The sequence below is a fragment of the Cervus elaphus genome, chromosome 12, assembly GCF_910594005.1.
Source record: "Cervus elaphus chromosome 12, mCerEla1.1, whole genome shotgun sequence".
NCBI lineage: Eukaryota > Metazoa > Chordata > Mammalia > Artiodactyla > Cervidae > Cervus > Cervus elaphus.
This window is the reverse complement of record NC_057826.1, coordinates 54,235,347-54,246,252: the sequence shown is the minus strand read 5'-3', so window position 1 is coordinate 54,246,252 and position 10,906 is coordinate 54,235,347.

The window sequence follows — 10,906 nt, the reverse complement described above, 5'->3', positions numbered from 1 at the left end:
CAGCAGATAGCAAGACATTATAAATCAACCATATTTCAATTAAAAAAAACATACTGTGCTTATTTTTAAATTAATATTTTTAAATGTTCCAATTTCTAAAATAGTAAATATGAGAGATGTCACCCACATAAACAAAAGTTCTTTGGCATGGGATCTCCAATACTTTTTAGGAGGATAAAAAAAGCTTGAGAGCCAGTGCCCTAGGGTACACACCTAAGAATGGAACTGAAGAGTTGCAGGGTAGGTACATATCCAGCTTAAAATGATAAAACTCATAATCACCAAACATTAAATTTTGCTTGATATTATTTATATAGAACCTGACTCCCCCAAAATCAAGAAAATTAAAGCATCTATAGCTCAGAAATGCATGCATCTTTGCTAAAACTGAAAACAAACAAGGGAGGCCAATGTTAGGCTCAAAATGCTAGACTACCTTTTGTGAGAAGGCAAGTGGATAGCTGGGAGGAAGCTGATTGGATTTGTTCTTTTTAAAAATTCTTTTTCATTATAGTTTATTGCAAAATATTATATATAGTTCCTTGTGCTAAACAGTAGTACTTTGTTGTTTATCTATTTTATATATAGTATTTTGTATCTGCTAATCCCAAACCCCTAATTTATCTCCTCCTGCCTCGCTCCTCCCCCCCACTGATTAGTTCTTAGGCTCAAGGTCTATTATTGTGGTTTATAACTTACAAATATTCTGCATTTGTCTTTTATATATATTAAAGATTTATATAATTTTTTTATTTACTAAAAATAAAAATAAGAATCAGTTTCTGTCCTCACAGGGCTTCTACTCTGCTCCTTAGGTCAAACTCCTCACCCCTGTGGGGTTTCAACCAACTGAGAAGCTGATCCAGGGCTAAAAGCATCAGCTCTATTGTTGGTAAAGCTAGATCTGAGAAAGTAGAGACCAAATGGTTTCTCCTCCCTTCTCACTTGATCCAGGTGGTCACATGCAGACTGGAGGTAACTTGCTGAGCCCTTCCGGAGTGGCAGGACCTTCTTGGTAGAGGACGAGGCAGGAGAAACCACTGAAGGGAACAGGAGAAGGGGGGCCCCCTTCCCGGAGAGCGGAGCGGAGTCCCCTGGACAAGGCGCACCCAAACCACCAGGATGCTGAGCAGGAGGTGACAGATGCTGTGAGAGGGCCAAGAGCAGGTGAGCCGGGCAAGGCAGAGGTTTTTCTTTGTTTGTTTTTTGCAGCTAACAACGTGATGGAAAGCTTCCCAGAGGAGGCCACAAACATTTTGCCTCCACAAGAAATGGGGTGGGGTCTGGGCCAGCAGTGGGGAAATGGTGAGCACTAACACAGAGGTTGAAGTAGCAAGACTGGTCAGCAGGCTGAGGGCGGAGCTGGGCTTCTGTGATCCTCACAGGACACGACTGGCTTCTCCGGACACTATGGATACGTTACCTGAAGGTGAGTTTAACAGGGAGGGGTCACAAGGCTGGGCGAGTAGGCAGGGTTGGGAAAGAGGGGTATGTGTGTGGGACCCCTCCCACTCTGTCTCCTCCCCAGGTGAAGGAGAATCCTTCTAGCTGCTGCTTCCTGGGCAGGCACAGGGAGACCCAGGAGGAGGCACAGGGGTTGTGCCCTAAAGCCGAGTCCCCACTTCACCGCCCCCCCCCCCAGAGGGTGAGTCTGAGTGACCTACCAGGTGACCTGAGTCTATGACCTGGTAGCCTGCCAGCTTCTTGAGTTTGGGCAAGAAAATCTGCCTCCCACGTGTCAGGGTCATTTCTGTGCATCATTTTTTTGTGTTTCATCCTCATGACAACTCTGCGAGGTAGACGCTAATATCTCCTGTTCACAGATGAGGAGTCTGATGGGGCAGGGCAGGTAAGGAGTTACCCAAAGTCATGCAGGTGGTAGGGGATGGCACCCAAGATACTAGAGCCCAGTTCTGTATGCCTCTCAAGGTGGTATCCCTTCTATTACATTGCTTTATCCTTCTGGGCCTCAGTTTCCCCTTCTATAAAATGGGAATAATGTCTATGTCTCAGATTCATCATGGAAACTAATTGCATAACCTAGCACAGTGACTGACTCTCCTCCTTCGCTTCCCTTCCAGCCCCAGGTGCAGGGTCAGGCCACACCCTGAGGTTGCCTGTCTATACCTCTCTGGGTCTGGCTATGCTCAGCTACTATCAAGACAGGGATCTGTCCAGAGAGGGCTGGAACATGAGTTCCACTGCTCATTTTATATCATTAATGACCTCATGTTTCTGAAGGTGGTTCCTGATTTAGTCACTAAGTTGTGACTGATTCTTTGTGACCCCATAGACTGTAGCCCACCAGGCTTCTCTGTTTATGGAATTTCCCAGGCAAGAACACTGGAGCAGGTTGGAGTGGAGTTTATGGTTCCCTTCTCCAGGGGATCTTCCTGACCCAGGAATCGAACCCTGGGTCTCCTGCATTGCATTGCAGGTGAATTCTGTACTGACTGAGCCACCAGGGGTGTTTCTGATAGTTACAGTGTTTGCTTCACTGACTTTAGGGGAGCCCACCTCCCTCTTTCCCTCAGCTCCCTCTATTCACCCTCTTTCACACCCAGGCCCAACTCATATCCAGCTGTCATCAGAGACTTTCACTTTTGACTTGATTCAAAGCCAGTTACTGACCACAGGCAGCGACTATGAGAAACCACAGTGGGCTCACAGAGCAAAGCGAATCCCCGCCCCACAGACTATGGAAGGGGCCCCAGCCCTGTGCTTGCCTCCTCTTAGACACGCTTCATCAGGGTTGCATTTAAAGGGCCAGTGGCCCTTATTTGCAAGGCTGGTTAGTCATCTGCCAATTCCATTTGCTTTGATTCTATTTAATTAGATTTAATTCCTTTCAACAGTTAAGTGCCAGATGCTGGGCAAGGCTAGTGTGTTTAGCCTGCTGAAACTTGGCTCCTTAGAAAACAACTTCATTACAGAATTAATTTCAGAAATGGAGTTTGATTCACAGATATTTTAAAGACAAGAGATGGAATGAGAGGGAATTGGAGGCTCTGTGAGTTTTATTATTATTGAGGGGTCTAGTTCTCTTGCCTGTCACACTGAGTCCCCCTGAAATCGAGTTCCTCTGTTGAGTTTATGGTTAACTTCTCTATCCAAAACCTTGGTCCCTGTCTTGTCCCACATCTGTTCCCCTTGGGGTTGAGGAGTATCAATGAAAAGAGGGGACTGAATCTGAGTAGAACCCTGTGGGACACTCCTGGGTACAACAGCCCCTTCAGGCTCCCCTTTATTGTTCAGAGAAAAGAGTTTGTCTCCTAGGCCTTCCCTGAGGTCCAAAGAGCAGACTCAGGCAGTTACTAAGTAGAAAAGAGAGGGAATGCAGAAACAAAGGAAAGCAGTTAAACAAGGAAAGTAATGATAATAGTTCAGCAATAAAACTATTATACCTAGTCCCAGTTCCTCCACAAGGGATACACAGAGCAATCTGATATGCATCTCTGAGCAGTTCTGCAGGAACTAAGACTCCTCCCCCGCTCCCCACCAAGTCACCAACCCACATGGATGTTGACTACTACACAGTGAACACAATCACATAGGCCCCAGACTGGTTGGAACCAGAAGGCTGATGATGGAAATTCCTGAAACATTGCCCTGCTACTTTATCACCAACTCATCAGAAAAGAGTCACACACCCTGTATCCCTCACCCTAAATTTTGCCTTTGAAAACCCTTCCCTGAAATCTATGGGGGAGTTAGGTCATTTGATCATGAGCGGCTCACACTCCTTTGCTTGGACCTAACTAAGTTCAGTTCTATAATAAGACCATTGAGCCTCACCAGGGAGAGGCAGAATTCACTCATGTCTTACCCCAAATAGGCTGTGCTGCTGTAGAACCCAACTTGGGTCTGCTCATCCCTCATGCGGCAAATCCAATTTACCCAGACTAGGTTGTGGTGAAGGAAAAGTACATTGTTAATTGCAGGCACCAAGCAAAGAGAACAGGCATCGCATGCTCAAAAGACCTAAACTCTGCCATAGCTTTCAGGTAAAGGTTTTTTTTTCCCCTCAGAGTTTTTGGTGAAGTATTTGAATATCTTTATTGCTGTGGCAGGCAAAGGAGGATAAAGCAGGCTCCTGCCTCTCAAAAACTATGTGTCCCTTCAGGGAAGGCTTTTTAAATGCAATGTTTGGGGTGATGGCTGTAGGGTGCATGATTTTCTTCTGATTGGTTGGTGGTGAGGAGGATATTTCAGGAGTCTCAATCATCAGCCTTGTGGTTCCAACTAGTCTGGGATCTAAGTGCTTTTCCTCGGTATGTAGTTGCCACCTTCCACCTGGGTTGGGGGATGAATGTCTTAGTTCCTACAGAACAAATCAAAGATGTGTATCAGATGATGTATATCCCTTGAGGAGGAATCAGGACTCTGTTCTATTATTGAGCTATTATCGTTGCTTTCCTCCTTCAACTGCTTTTTTTGTTTGTTTCTGCATTCCCTCTCTTTCCTACTTAGCAACTGCATGAGTTTGCTCTCTGAAGCTCAGGCAAGGCCTGGGAGACTAAAACCTTTCCTACAAGCAAGAAACAGGGCACGCCGAGGCGCTTTTGTTCCCAGGAGGGCCCCGCAGGGTCCTGCCCAGTTTCAGCATCACAGAGAGTTGCTCCTACAAAGTAGTTTAGAAACGTGTGTTTCTGCCATGATGGAGCTGGAAAAGGAAAACCAAGGGGAAAAATATAAAGCAAGGGGGAAAAACAAACAGTTAAAGCTGTTCCAACCAGCATTCTCCCAACTGTATATGTCCAGTTCTGACATTTTGGCTCATACATGGAAAATACATACTCATCTAATTTGACTGAGCCTCAAGACAGTATGGGAAGAGTAAAAGATACCAAGTTTAGCTGGTAAAAATAAAATTATTTCAGCTAGTACTTTGCAGGAGAAACTATACCTGGCAGCCAGACCTTAGGAAGGGAAACAAAACAAGATGAAGGAAAAATCCCAGCAGAACCGAAGAATGTTTACATTCTTGTGACCACAAGTGTGAAGTCAGCTCAGAAGCCAGTGGGAGTTGAAGAAAATAGAGTTAAGGTCGAGGCAGCGGCTGCTATGTGCAGAGCCCTCCTGGTTGCCCTGGCAATGGAACATCACCTTACAAGAATGAAGTAATATTGAGAAGAAACCCACAAGCACAGGAGCGTTTCCAGGTCTACAGACTTGCTGTTTCTCCCTCTGACTTTGGCCTAGGGAAGGCGGGAAACAGGTAAGGTAGCTGTGTACGGCTTTTACTCATTGGCACCACTGCCTGGGAGGAAACTTTGGAAACCCAGGACTGGCACAGATCCAGAGGGCAACCTCCTGGAGGGTGCCTGAGGGGCTGGGATCAGGACCTACATCAGCCTGATCATTCAAGAGGGGTTAGAGACAGAAGGGCCGAGGTCTACTCATTAGCTGGCTAATAACTCAAGCTTGTCATGGAGATGTCATGGAGAAGACAAAACGAACAGGACGACATCCATATCCCCAGGGTGAAGGAAAAGCAGATGCATACACACAATTAGCTGTAACATAAGCCACATCGAGGAGTGTGAGCCAACGACTTCAGGAACCCTTTCCTCTTCAGTATTCTCTTCCTTATACAGGCCATGTTTTTATAGGAAAAAAAAAAACAAAAACCTGAGCAAATAATAAGCAAAAGGAAAAAATTAAGGCCACTCTATATTATACCACCTAGAGAGGATTGTCATTAACATTTTGGAGTTTATCTTTTCAGACTTTTTCTTATACAAATATATGCATGGGTTCAAAACATATATATGCTCTATTTATAGATACTTTTCTGAGACAGAATTATACACTATATATAGGATTTTACCTTTTGGCATCTCTCAACACACCATGAATATCTTTTCAATTAACATGTATACACTGGCATCAATCATTTTAATATCTGCATTGCATCCACTATTTGACTATAAAATAATTTAGTTAATAATAATAAGGTAAATAGATGGGGGGTGGTTCCTGTCCTTCCCCTTGAGTCAAGTGAGAGGGGGCTCCAGGAGCAATACTCAGAGAACCCGATACATATTTCTTACAGTTTTTGGAGCAGGCATTGGTGTCAGATCTTGCCTAAGAAGTCTAAAGGGCAAATGCAAGGTGGTTGGCAGTTGATGGACAGGATAAAGGAGAGGGGCTGTGCTCAGATCGGCCTCTAGTCCCAGGGTTGCCAGGTGAGGATGCAAGAGCATTTCCCATGGACCAACCACACACTGCAGAGAAACAAGTTGCTTGGTGATTGCATCAACATAAAGGTTACAGTGGATAAAGGAGTTCAAACTTTATTTCGATGCTAATGAGGACCCACTGGGAGGTTGAGATGGGAAACCTGGCTGTAAGAGATGAATCTACTAATTATGTATAAGACTACAGGAGGCAGGGGAGACTAGAGGACAGGGAGTCAGTTAAGAGGCTATTAACCAAAGTCTGAAAACAAGGTTCTCTCCTTCCAGGGGAATTAGAGGACTGGGTTCAAGTCTGGTCTCTACCAGCCTTGATGAACTTAGATCACTCACTTCACTTTCCTGAGCCTTAACATCACTTCTATAACAAGGGCATAAAAACAACCCCAAAGGACTTCCCTAGTTGACCAATGATAAAGAATCCACCTGCCAATGCAGGGGATGTGGGTTCAATCCCTGGTCTAGGAAGATTCCGTGTACTGTGGGGCAACTAAGCCCACGCACCATGTGCTCTGAAACAAGAGAAGCCACCACAATGAGAAGTCCACGCACGGAAACTAGAGAGAAGCCCCTGCTTGCCACAACTAGAGAAAGCCCAAATGCAGCAACAAAGACCCACTGCAGCCAATTAGAAAACAAAACCCCAAGGAGTGATGAAAATTCTTTGTGCTTTGGAACCTGCTAAAGGTGATGGTTGCACAACCTAGTGAATGTACTAAATGCCACTGAAGTGTACACAATTATAATACTTAATCCCATGTTATGTGAATTTCACCTCAATTAAAAGACAAAAAAAGAAAATAACCCAAGAGTCTGGTGGGTTTGTTTTCATAATCACCCTTATGTGGGCCAACACGAAACTAGCTTTCTTCCCATACTTGCATTAGCCCTTCTTGGCCCGGGATCTCTCCATTGCCTCAGAGCCAGCAACTTATCTGGGTCCCCTTAACGTTGTCCAGGCTTGCAGTTCAACCTGGTTATTAAAAGCTCAGTCACTGTGCAGTTTATGATTTCAGTATCATTCCTCCCCCACACAGAGTACGCCTATGCTCCACTGGGTGAGGGCGAGGAAGGCGGGCTGGGTGGTTGATCACAGTAGGAGGTTGCATAACTGGTTTGCAGTAACTGTGCTGGGGCTTCCCTCGCCTGAGTCATCACCGTCTGGCTCCTGGCCATGGCCTCATCTGGGTGTGGCTGAGAGCAGGAGGGCCAGGTTCTTCACCTGCTTCAGTCAGGACTGTACCAAAAGAGGCGGTCTCCCCATGGGTGCTGTACTAAGCTTTCCTCCAGCAGCGTTCAGACACGGAGGACCCCAGAGAGGGGCCGTTGGGGGTGGAGGACTAGTTGTCCCTCACTCCAAAGCTCTTCTCAGTGCTAGCTCGGCTGGATGACCACCTGGCAGCCTGAGGCTCTCCGCTTCCCTGCCACCATCACCCAACTGATGTCTAACATCCTTCTGAGAGTCCTTCCCTGTGTCTTCCTAGCTCCTGTTCACCCCAGCTACCTAGGGTGAAGTCACCCTGCTGAATTCCAGTCCAGAACTCGCTTTTTCACTCGCCACTCATTAAGAGGCGCATTTAAATGTCCTCCCCCTCTGGCTTCATGTTCCATTTTTCACTGACTCACAGCTAACATTTTCTTTCAGTGATTTAACAAGGACAGATGACAGGCATGGTTGATGGCCCCTTCCTCATTTGTCCCTGGTCTGCCAGTCATTACATGGTGGACTCTAGGAAGATAGCCACTGAAGAAAAATGGCTGAGAGGGGAAAAAAGGAAATCGATCTTAACTGTTGTCCCCAAGACAGCCTGAGTCAACTGTAGAGCACACCCACCAGACCCTGAGATGCCAGCACTTCAGACCTTCTGGCTCTTCTGAAGGAAACTGTCACAGGAAGACACATATACAAAGAGCAGGGGCTTTTCAGATTGGAATGGAAGAGGCCGAGAGGCCCGTCCCACGCCCTGCTCCTGGCAGCTAAGGCTAAAAGCGCTTATGACACCAAAATCAAGGTACAAGATACGCAATGCAGTAATCTCCTCTTCCTCTTTTCTGCATAAAGAACTCCTATCTATTCCCCCAAGTCCAACTAACTACCACACTTCTGGGGAGCCTCACCCACCCACCAAGGGGCAGTCAGGATTCCCTCCTCTGTGCACCCCAGGGGGTGCACCAAGGATCCATGAAGCACTGGGTGTGGAAGGGTAGAACCATCAAGAGAGGGCCCCTCCTCACTCCCCTGCGGCTGTGCCCCTTGGAGGATCCCTGGATGTCATATTGCATATGTTCTAAGCCACCATATTAAAAATCATATAGGGACATCCCTGGTGGCCCAGTGGCTAAGACGTCACTCTCTCAATGCAGGGGGCCCAGGTTGGATCCCTGGTCAGGGAACTAGATCCCACATGCCTCAACTAAAAGTCTCCGCATGCCCTAACTAAGACCCAGTGTGGCCAAATTAATTATTCAAAAAACCATATTTATCTGGCTGGGTTTTGTTAGAAGCTTGTACCTACCCCTGAACTGTTAGCTCTTTGAGATAATAAATTGTATTAATAAAATTTGAGATAATAAATTTTGAGACAATTTTTTTCTTTTAAAGCGTAGCCTCAATACCTCATAATGCTGGGCATAACAGTAGGCACTTGATGTGCCAGGCCAAAGCTGCCTTTCCCCAAGCCCACAACCTGGCCAGGAAGGCTGGCACCTTGCTCTTCAAAGCAGCACAGCAACTAGCTGGGCCTAAGCTGAGGGCCCGGCTGGCGGCGGCTTCTTCCTCAGAAACCCCTGAGATCCTGTTTGCCTTCACCTGCTCCCAGCAGCTCTTCTGCCAACCCTTCCAGAGTCCTGGCACCTTTCCCCTGCTCACTCAGCACTTGACAACGGCCTTGCTCCCCAGCTCCTCCCGCCACTGCCTGGCAGCTCCCCAGTACTGACCACTGCATGACTGACCCAGGGCTTGTCTTAGAAGGTCAGCCTTTGGGCCTCGTGTGTGGGCCCAGCTCAATAAATTCATCTCTGAGTTAGAGAGAACATCAGTGATGTGAACTGATGGGTCAGCGGTGGTGGAAAGAGCAGGGACAGACCTGGGGTCATATTGTGGCTCAGCGCCTAGCTGTCTGATCATATCTTCCTAGAATATCTGTTTTCTCCACTGTTCATGGAGATTATAAAACACACACACTCAGGCCTGAACTCATAGGGTTACTGTGAAGAGTAAACACTGACACATACTAAGCTCCTGGCTGTGTGTAGACACATGGCAGATTCTCAAAAACGGCTCACTTCCTTCCTTTCCTCCTTCCAGCTAAGTCTCTTCCAAGTCCAAAAGCCTACGAGCCTTCGAAACACACGTCCCCATGTTAAACTATAACTTGGGAAGGTTACCAAACTGCTAGAAAGTGGATCTTCCCAGAGGAACAAGGATCTCAGGCGACAGAGACAAGCTCTGGGTCCCCGCAGATCAGGAGAGGGTGCTGAAGGTGATAGACCTCACACATCACACCTGAGCACGGAGATGAAGGCAGGGTCAGTCCACAGAGAATCAACAAGTGAGCAAAAGCTGGGGAGACCTGGGAATGACCATGGGGTCAGAGAGAAAGAGAGGGCAGTGACCCGAGAGTGGACGAGACTACACCACTGAGAGCAAAGAGCTCAGCCAGGGACCCTCTGTGCCCCTGCAGCCTCACACAGACTCCCAAGAAGACAGAGGGAAGAAGGGAGGAGGCACTTGCTTCGGTTTCCTTTTCAGATCCAGGAAATGGGGAGATTTGGGAGATTCCTAACTGAACAGAACAGCAGGGTCAGGGTTGGGTGAGCCAGAGTCAACTCACTGTTCTCCCACAGGGCAGTGGTCCTGAGAGTGGTCCCTGGACCAGGGTGGCCTCAGCATCACCTGGGTTTGTCAGAAATGCTGATCAGCAGCACCTGCCTCAGACACTTCAATATATTTGCTGTTGTCTAGTTGCTAAGTCATCTCCAACTCTTTGCAACCTCATGGACTGTAGCCCAACAGACTCCTCTGTCCATGGGATTTCCCAGGCAAGAACACTGGAGTGGGTTGCCATTTCCTTCTCCAGGGGATCTTCCCAACTCAGGGATCAAACCCACATCTCCTGCATTGGCAGGTGAGGTCTTTACCACTGAGCCACCTGGGAAGCCCACATCAATATACAGACCCAGCCATCTGTATTCTAATAAACCCTCTGGGTAATGCTGATTCTTGCTCGTTTTGAGAACCATCATCTTGCAGAAAGTTTTGATTCACTTACCCAAAATTTCCTTCCCACTTTGAAGTGGTAGGAGGTGGCATGACACTGGAATGGTCATAACCTTTCGAGACCAGAAGACCTGAGTTCAGACATAGACTCTGCTTCTAAATGGCTGTGTGGCCTTTGGCAAACCCATCAACCTCTCTGAACCCTGATTTCCTCAAGCATAAAATATCTGCCTTGCAGGATTAACTGGTTAAGGTTGGAGAGAATGTGCAGAAAGCATTTAGCTGAGTGCTTAACACATAGTAACTGCACATCCTCATCATCACTATCATGACCACCCTGACTGTGAAGAGGCCCCTGGATGAGTAAGAAGTGGAGATACATTAAGGATTATCACCAGACCATGTGGGGATCATCTGGATCTATGAGTGTTTAATAAGCTGCTCAGAATGCCTCTTGATGCCACTGGTTGCCTGGCTGCACCCTCATTAA